The sequence below is a fragment of the Macaca thibetana genome, chromosome 19, assembly GCF_024542745.1.
Source record: "Macaca thibetana thibetana isolate TM-01 chromosome 19, ASM2454274v1, whole genome shotgun sequence".
NCBI lineage: Eukaryota > Metazoa > Chordata > Mammalia > Primates > Cercopithecidae > Macaca > Macaca thibetana.
In genome coordinates, this window is record NC_065596.1 from 44,638,812 (window position 1) to 44,645,880 (window position 7,069).

Sequence of the window (7,069 nt, forward strand, 5' to 3'; positions counted from 1 at the left end):
AGGGATGGTATGGTCGGGGCTCCCGATGGGCCTGAGGAGACCCTTACCTCGTTGCATTCTCTCTCCTTCATTGATTCACGCAAACGTTCTTTCGTTCCTGTATTCATTCAACAGACACTCACAAGCCCTGTTTAGTGGTAGGTCTTTTGCTGGGCACAGGGGACATCAACAGATCTAACTCCACCCCAGCGGGGAAGGGGCAGACTCGGGAAAGGAGCCTGCAGCAGGTGATATCTGCAGTCAAACTGAATGAGTGGGGCGTGGTGGCGGGCACCTGTAATCCCAGCTACTCGAGAGGCTGAGGCAGGAGAATTGCTTAAACCCGGAAGGCAGAGGTTGCAGTGAGCCGAGATTGTGCCATTGCACTCCAGCCTGGGTGACAGAGTGAGCTTCTGTCTCAAAATAATAATAATATTAAATAATAATAAAATGAAGTCAAACTGGAAGATTGAGGAGGAGGGAGCTAAGGAAATAAGGAAGGAAGGGGGTTCCAGGCAGAAGGACAAATGTGGGCAAAGGACGAGGTGAGAAACAGAGCAGGCCTTCATTCACCGTCAGCAAACATTCAGTGAGCACCTGGTCTTGTGTCCAGTCCCAGGCTGGATGGTGCTGGGGACACAGTGTGACGGGGACAGCTCAGGCCTGCGTCCACACCATTCACAGTCCAGCAGGGAACAAACCCAGAAAGAGGAGGGTTGTGATGGGGCAACCATAGGCAGAGAGGTCAAAGCATTGATGGGGAAGTCCAGAAAAGGTGCCTGCCCCAGCCTAGGAAGAGAAATCAGAGAGGGCTTCCTGGAGGAAGTGGCATTTGAGCTTGCACCTGGAGGATATATAGGAGTTAACCCAAAGCCATGGGTGGTGAAGGAATGACAGTGTGTTTCAGGTAGCAGAAACAGCCTGTACAAAGGCCCTTTGGGGAAATGGTTAAGGTGAGAGTGTGAGGGAAAGGTAAGAGGAGGTCCAGGGGTCAGCAGGGCCATGAGGAGGGCCCTGAGGAGCTATTGGAGAGACATAGTATTAATAGCACTGAGCTTTTAGGTACGTGAGGGCAGAAAGAGGCTGAGCTATCAGCCAGGCTAGGGTGGGGAAGCCCCCTCTCTCTGCTCAGGGTCAAACAGAAAAGGGAGGCTGGTACATACCATCCCCTCTCTTCCCTTGTCTCAGAGAGCAGACATCTTTGCTTGTTCTCCGTCTTAGGAGAGAGCATTTAACCTTTTGACATTAAGCAGGACGTTAGCGGTCCGTGCTTTGTAGATACGGTTTATCAGGTTAAGGAAGCTCCTTTCCCTAGTTTGCTGTGAGTTCTTTGTTTTCTTGTTTTTGAGAGATGCAGGTCTCACTATGTTGCCCAGGCTGGCCTCAAACTCCTGGCCTCAAGCGATCCTCCTGCCTTGGCCTCCCAAAGTGCTGACATTACAGGTGTGAGCCACTGTGCCAGGCCCCGGCCTGCTGTGAGTTCTTTTCTTTTGTTTTCTTTTTCTTTTCTTCTTTTTTTTTTTTTTTTTTTTTTTTTTTTGAGACTTCAGTTTTCCTTCTCTCTCGCCCAGGCTGGAGAGAAGTGGCGTGATCTCGGCTCACTGCAAACTTCGCCCCCTGGGTTCAAGAGATTCTCCTGCCTCAGCCTCCCGAGTAGCTGGGATTACAGGCACCTACCATGATACCCAGCTAAGTTTTGTATTTCACACTTGATCTTAGCCAAAAGGCCAAGAAGCGATAATTTTGTATTTTTAGCAGAGATGGGGTTTTGCCATGTTGGCCAGGCTGGTCTTGAACTCCTGACCTCAGGTAATCCACCCGCCTCGGCCTCCCAAACAGCTGGGATTATAGGCGTGAGTCACCACACCTCACCTGTTGTGAGTTTTTATCACGAATGGTGTGTCTCTCTGTGTGTCTCTATCTTTGTATCTCTCTGTTCTCTTTCTCTCTGTCCTTATTCTCTCTTTCTGTGTCTTTCCCGGTTTCTTTCTGTCTCATTCTGTCTGTGCATTTCTCTCTCCCTCTCTCTCTCCCTCTGTCGTGCTTTCCCTTACCCGAGGGGGTGTGGCCATGGGAAGCTAAGTTGGGGGTGGCACCGGTGTCCTGGTTCCGGCTGTGGCCACCGCAGTAAACACAGGACATCCTGTGAGGCTAGGGAAGGAGGTGGACGCTTCTCCTCAGGGACCACCCTCTCCGGACCCAGTCTGAGCCAAGCAGGAGCCTTGGCCTGCCCTGCCTGGCCTAGCCACTCCGCCTCACCCAGTCCAGCCAAGGGACACTGGTGTCTCCCTCGAGCCCACCCTTCACGCCCACCCCCGCACCCCAGTCCTCTCTCCTGAGCTCCTGGCCCAGGGCCCCAGCAGCTCCATGCCTTCCCTTGGGTGTTTCCCCAGCCTCTTGCACCCCCTGGGTCCCTCCCTAGCCTCAGCCCCAACCTCAGACTTGCTTCTCTCCCCAGTTGCCATCTCAGGGATGGCCCCACTGTCTCCCAGTCCCCTGATTAGAGCCCTAAGCCTGGTCTGAGACCCCTCCTCCATGCCTCGTCAGTCCCACAGCCTGTCTGCTGGGCCTCCTGAGTGCCTCTTCCCTCCTAATAGCTGCTCCGTCCCTCCCCAGATTCTCCACCCCTGGGCTTCTGGGCTCCTGGCCTCCAGTGTCACCTCCCCGACGATGCCGCCCACCTAGTGAAGGGATCCTTTTACTTCATGGCTCCCCAGTGTCTTCAGAGTTAAGTCCCCCATCCACGGTCCTGTATGCCCTGGCCCCTGCGGACCCTTCCAGTCTTGTCATTTACCTTACTGCTTTCCTCCTCCTTCCAGCCAAACCCAGCAGCTAAGAGATCCCCGGAAATGTTGTAGGGTCTCTCTCTCAGTGACCCTTGCTGTTTCCTTGCCCACCAGAACAATAGTTCTTTGGGGTTACTGTTCAGATACTGTTCAGATACTGTTACTGTTTCAGTTTATAGGTGAGGACCCCGAGGCTCAGAGAAGTTAAGTACCTTGCCTAGAGTCACACAGCCACAGAGGGGCAACTCTTTTCTTTTCTTTTCTTTCTTTCCCTTCCTTTTTTCTTCTTTCTCTCTCCTTCCTTTATTTCTTCCTTCCTTACTTCCTCTCTCTCTTCCTTCCTTCCTTCTTTCCTTCCTTCCTTCCTCTCTCTCTTTTCCTTCCTTCCTTCCTTTCTCTCTTTTCCCTCCTTCCTTCCTTCCTTCCTCTCTCTCTTTTCCTTCCTTCCTTCCTTCCTTCCTTCCTTCCTTCCTTCCTTCCTCTTTCTCTTTTCCTTCCTTCCTTCCTTCCTTCCTTCCTTCCTTCCTTCCTTCCTTCCTTCCTTCCTTCCTCCCTTCCTTCCTTCTTTCTTTCTGACAGGGTCTTGTTATGTCTCCCAGGCTGGAGTGCAGTGGTACAATCATGGTTCATTGCAGCCTTTAACTCCTGGCCTCAAGTGATCTTCCCACCTCAGCCTCCTGAGTAGCTGGGACTACAGGCATGAGCCATCACATCTGGCCAAAGCTGGGGTTCAAACCCAGCCAGTCTGGCTTTCAGGAACAAACTCTTCTCACCAGCTTACTGCTTCAGTAACATCTCTGTTAGATTTCTGCAATGTGCTAGGACTGCATACCATAGGTGCTCAATAATTGTTTTTAAAATTTTGTTTTGTTTGGTTTTTTTGAGATGGAGTCTCGCTCTGTCACCAGGCTGGAGTGCAGCGGCGCGATCTCGGCTCACTGCAACCCCCGCATCCCGGGTTCAAGTGATTCTCCTGCCTCAGCTTCCTGAGTAGCTGGGACTACAGGTGCGCACCACCATGCCCAGCTAATTTTTGTATTTTTTAGTAGAGACAGGGTTTCACAGTGTTGGCCAGGATGGTCTCCATCTCTTGACTTTGTAATCCACCTGCCTCGGCCTCCCAAAGTGCTGGGATTACAGGCGTTAACCACCATGCCCGGCCGCCCAATAAGTGTTTAACGAATAGGGACAGAGATAGAAGGTGAGCCTTGGAAGGTACAGAGTTCAGACCCCAGATAATTGCGGTAATAAGGGCGCAGGGGCAGGGGAGAGATGTGCTCAGATTTACCCTTTACATATGGATAGGCACACAGTAGGTGTGTGCTCATACATTTTTGCTGAACGAGGGACAGGAAGAAGGGAGGGAGGAAAAGGAGACCAGATAGCTGGTCACAGCTCTTCCATGTGTCATTGTGAGTGTGTGTGTGTGTGTATATGTGTATGTTTGGGGGGCATTCCTGTGAATGCCATGGAGGAAAGCTGGCCTAGGGAGTGCCATGGCGGGCATACACAGAGGCTCTGTGAAAGGTGGCAGCAGCGCCAGGGCTGGTGGCTCAGCTAGGAATGGTGTGGGCCCTGGAGTCTGCTGGCCAAGGTTGTGTGGCCTCCTGGGGTTGAGCCTGAGGGTGGAGCAGCACACCAGAGCCAGGGAGCCTGCACAACCCATCTGGGGGTCAGATATGGGGAGAGAGGGGAAGGTCCTCACGCATGAGCTGTTCATAAACCTGAGGGCACCAGGCAGATGGGACCAGGGCTGATGTAGCTCATACGGTACTTTTGTGTAAAAGACATGCCCCTTTCTGGAGGCACTTGACCTCCATCTGCTGGGAAACTTGTAATAAATATGTCAATGCAGGGTACCTGGAACATGTGTGGCAGCCCCCTACATATAGAGTCTAAATGCAGTGCACAACCTATGCAACTGTACCTAGAGGCTCTGGGGAGAGGGGCCATCACTGGCAAAGCAGGCACAGGGGCAGACGGAAGGATCAGTTCACTGCATATTGGGCCTTGGAGACATCAGAAACAGGTCCTTAGCTGGGCATCGTGGTTTGTGCCCGTAGTCCCAGCTACTCCGAGGGCTGAGGCCAGAGGATCCCTTGAGCCCAGAAGTTCAAGGCTGTACAGCACTATGATCACTCCTCTGTACAGACGCTGCTCTCCAGCCTGGGCAACATAGTGAGACCCAATCTCTTTGAAAAAGGGGTTAAAGGAAATAATAAGAAACAGGCCCATGGGAATCCCAGCACTTTGGGAGGCTGAGATGGAAGGACTGCTTGAGCCTAGGGGTTCGAGACCAGCCTGGACAACATAGGGCAACACTGTCTCTACAAAAATTTTTAAAACTCGGCCGGGCGCAGGGGCTCACGCCTGTAATCCCAGCACTTTGGGAGACCGAGGCAGGGAGGATCACTTGAGATCGGGAGTTCAAGACTAGCCTGGCAAACATGGTGAAACCTTGTCTCTACTAAAAACACAAAAAATTAGCCGGGCATGGTGGCGGGCACCTGTAATCCCAGCTACTCGGGAGACTGAGGCAGAATTGCTTGAACCCAGGAGGCGGGAGCTGCAGTCAGCCAAGATTGCGCCATTGCACTCCAGCCTGGGAAACAGAGCGAGAATCAGTCTCAAAATAAATAAATAAATATAAAAATAAAAATCAGCTGGGCATGGTGGCACGCACCTGTAACCCCTGCTAATCGGGAGGCTGAGGCGGGAGGATCGCTGAAGCCCAGGAATTCGAGGCTGTAGTGAGCTATGATCGCGCCACCGCACTGTCCAGCCTGGGCGAGATTCCATCGAAGAGAAGAGAGGAGAGAGGAGAGGGAGAGAGAGAGAGGGGGAGAGGGGAGAGGGGAGAGGGGAGAGGGGGAGAGGGGAGAGGGGAGAGGGAGAGAGGGGAGAGGGGGAGGGGAGGAGAGGAGAGGAGAGAAGAGAAAAGAGGCCCACAGACCGTTGTAAACAGAGGGCGTTCATGATCCCTCGACCACTGGACAGATGTCCAGGGAACGAAGGCGGCAGCGCAGAGCCCTATTAGGCACCAGGGGGCGGTGCTGAGCTCAGCCCAGGCGCCCAAGTTTTGAATCTGCGGTAAAGCAGTTAGAGTCCCATTTGCCCAGGGGCTGGAGTCATTAGGGGTTGGAGTCAGGCGCCTGGAAGACCCTCAGCCTGGACGCCAGCTCCCCGCAGACCATTTTCAGCCCCTTCCGCGGCCCGCCTCATCCACTTCCAGAAATGGGCACAACTTCCTCTGCTCCTCCAGGAAGCGCCACTCTGCCCGCCCCTTCCCGGACCCTGGGGCCGACCCGGGCTCCCCGTCTGGCCCAGCTCCACCCCGCTTCTGCCTCCCCGAGGCTTCTGGCCAGAGGCGAGGCTCTGGGACCCCACGATGGCGGCGTTTCCCTCACTCAAGGCCCTGCTGGCCCCTCAGGTCACCGTTCTGCCCCTCGGGTCACCGTCCAGCCCCCTGCGCCTCTCTGCAAGCGCACCCGCAGTTTTCACCGTGACACTCCCTCCCCTCCGTGCACCCACCCCAGGCTCCGCCCTGTCCCTGCGGCCGTCAGGAAGGACGCAGCCTGGGTCCCGTGCCAGGCCTCTGAGTGTGCGGCCCCTCCCAGCCAGGCCTGGAATGCGGCTGGACCGCGGGGGCGGCCGCTGACACCCGGCGCTCCAGCCAGGCCCAGCACACGGGCAGGTGGCCCCAGCTCGCTCGGGTCTGGGTTTCTTCTAGAAGGAAGGCACAGCTGCCTGCCCTGAGCGCCCTCTCTGCAGTCCAGCTACCAAGCCTAGTGGCTTTATTTCAGACACAGCCTCCAAGCGGCCCTAGCCTTTGCCCAAACAGAGATTTGAGACTGGGAGTGGATTTTGTTTTTAAAAATGGGCTGTTGTCCCCCTTTCCTTCCTCATTTTCCTGGAGAGCCACTCTCAGGGCTCCTTGGAGAGGATCTGTCCAGGATCCAGGTTTTGTGTTTTTATTTCCGGACCATTCTGAAAGCAACCTCCCCTTCTCTCCTCAATAAATACAGGTAGATTCCATGCGAGGACTTGCTTTCATTTTTAAAAAGTGGCCTTGACTTCCTGCTAGCAAGGAAAATAAATAAAATTTAAGGAAAAAAAAGGCCGGGTACGGTGGCTCACGCCTGTAATCCCAACACTTTGGGAGGCTGAGACAGGAGATCGAGACCATCCTGGCTAACACGGTGATACCCTGTCTCTACAAAAAAATATAAAAAATTAGCTGGTCCCAGCTAATCGGGAGGCCTAGGCAGGAGAATCGTTTAAACCCAGGAGGTGGAGGTTGCAGT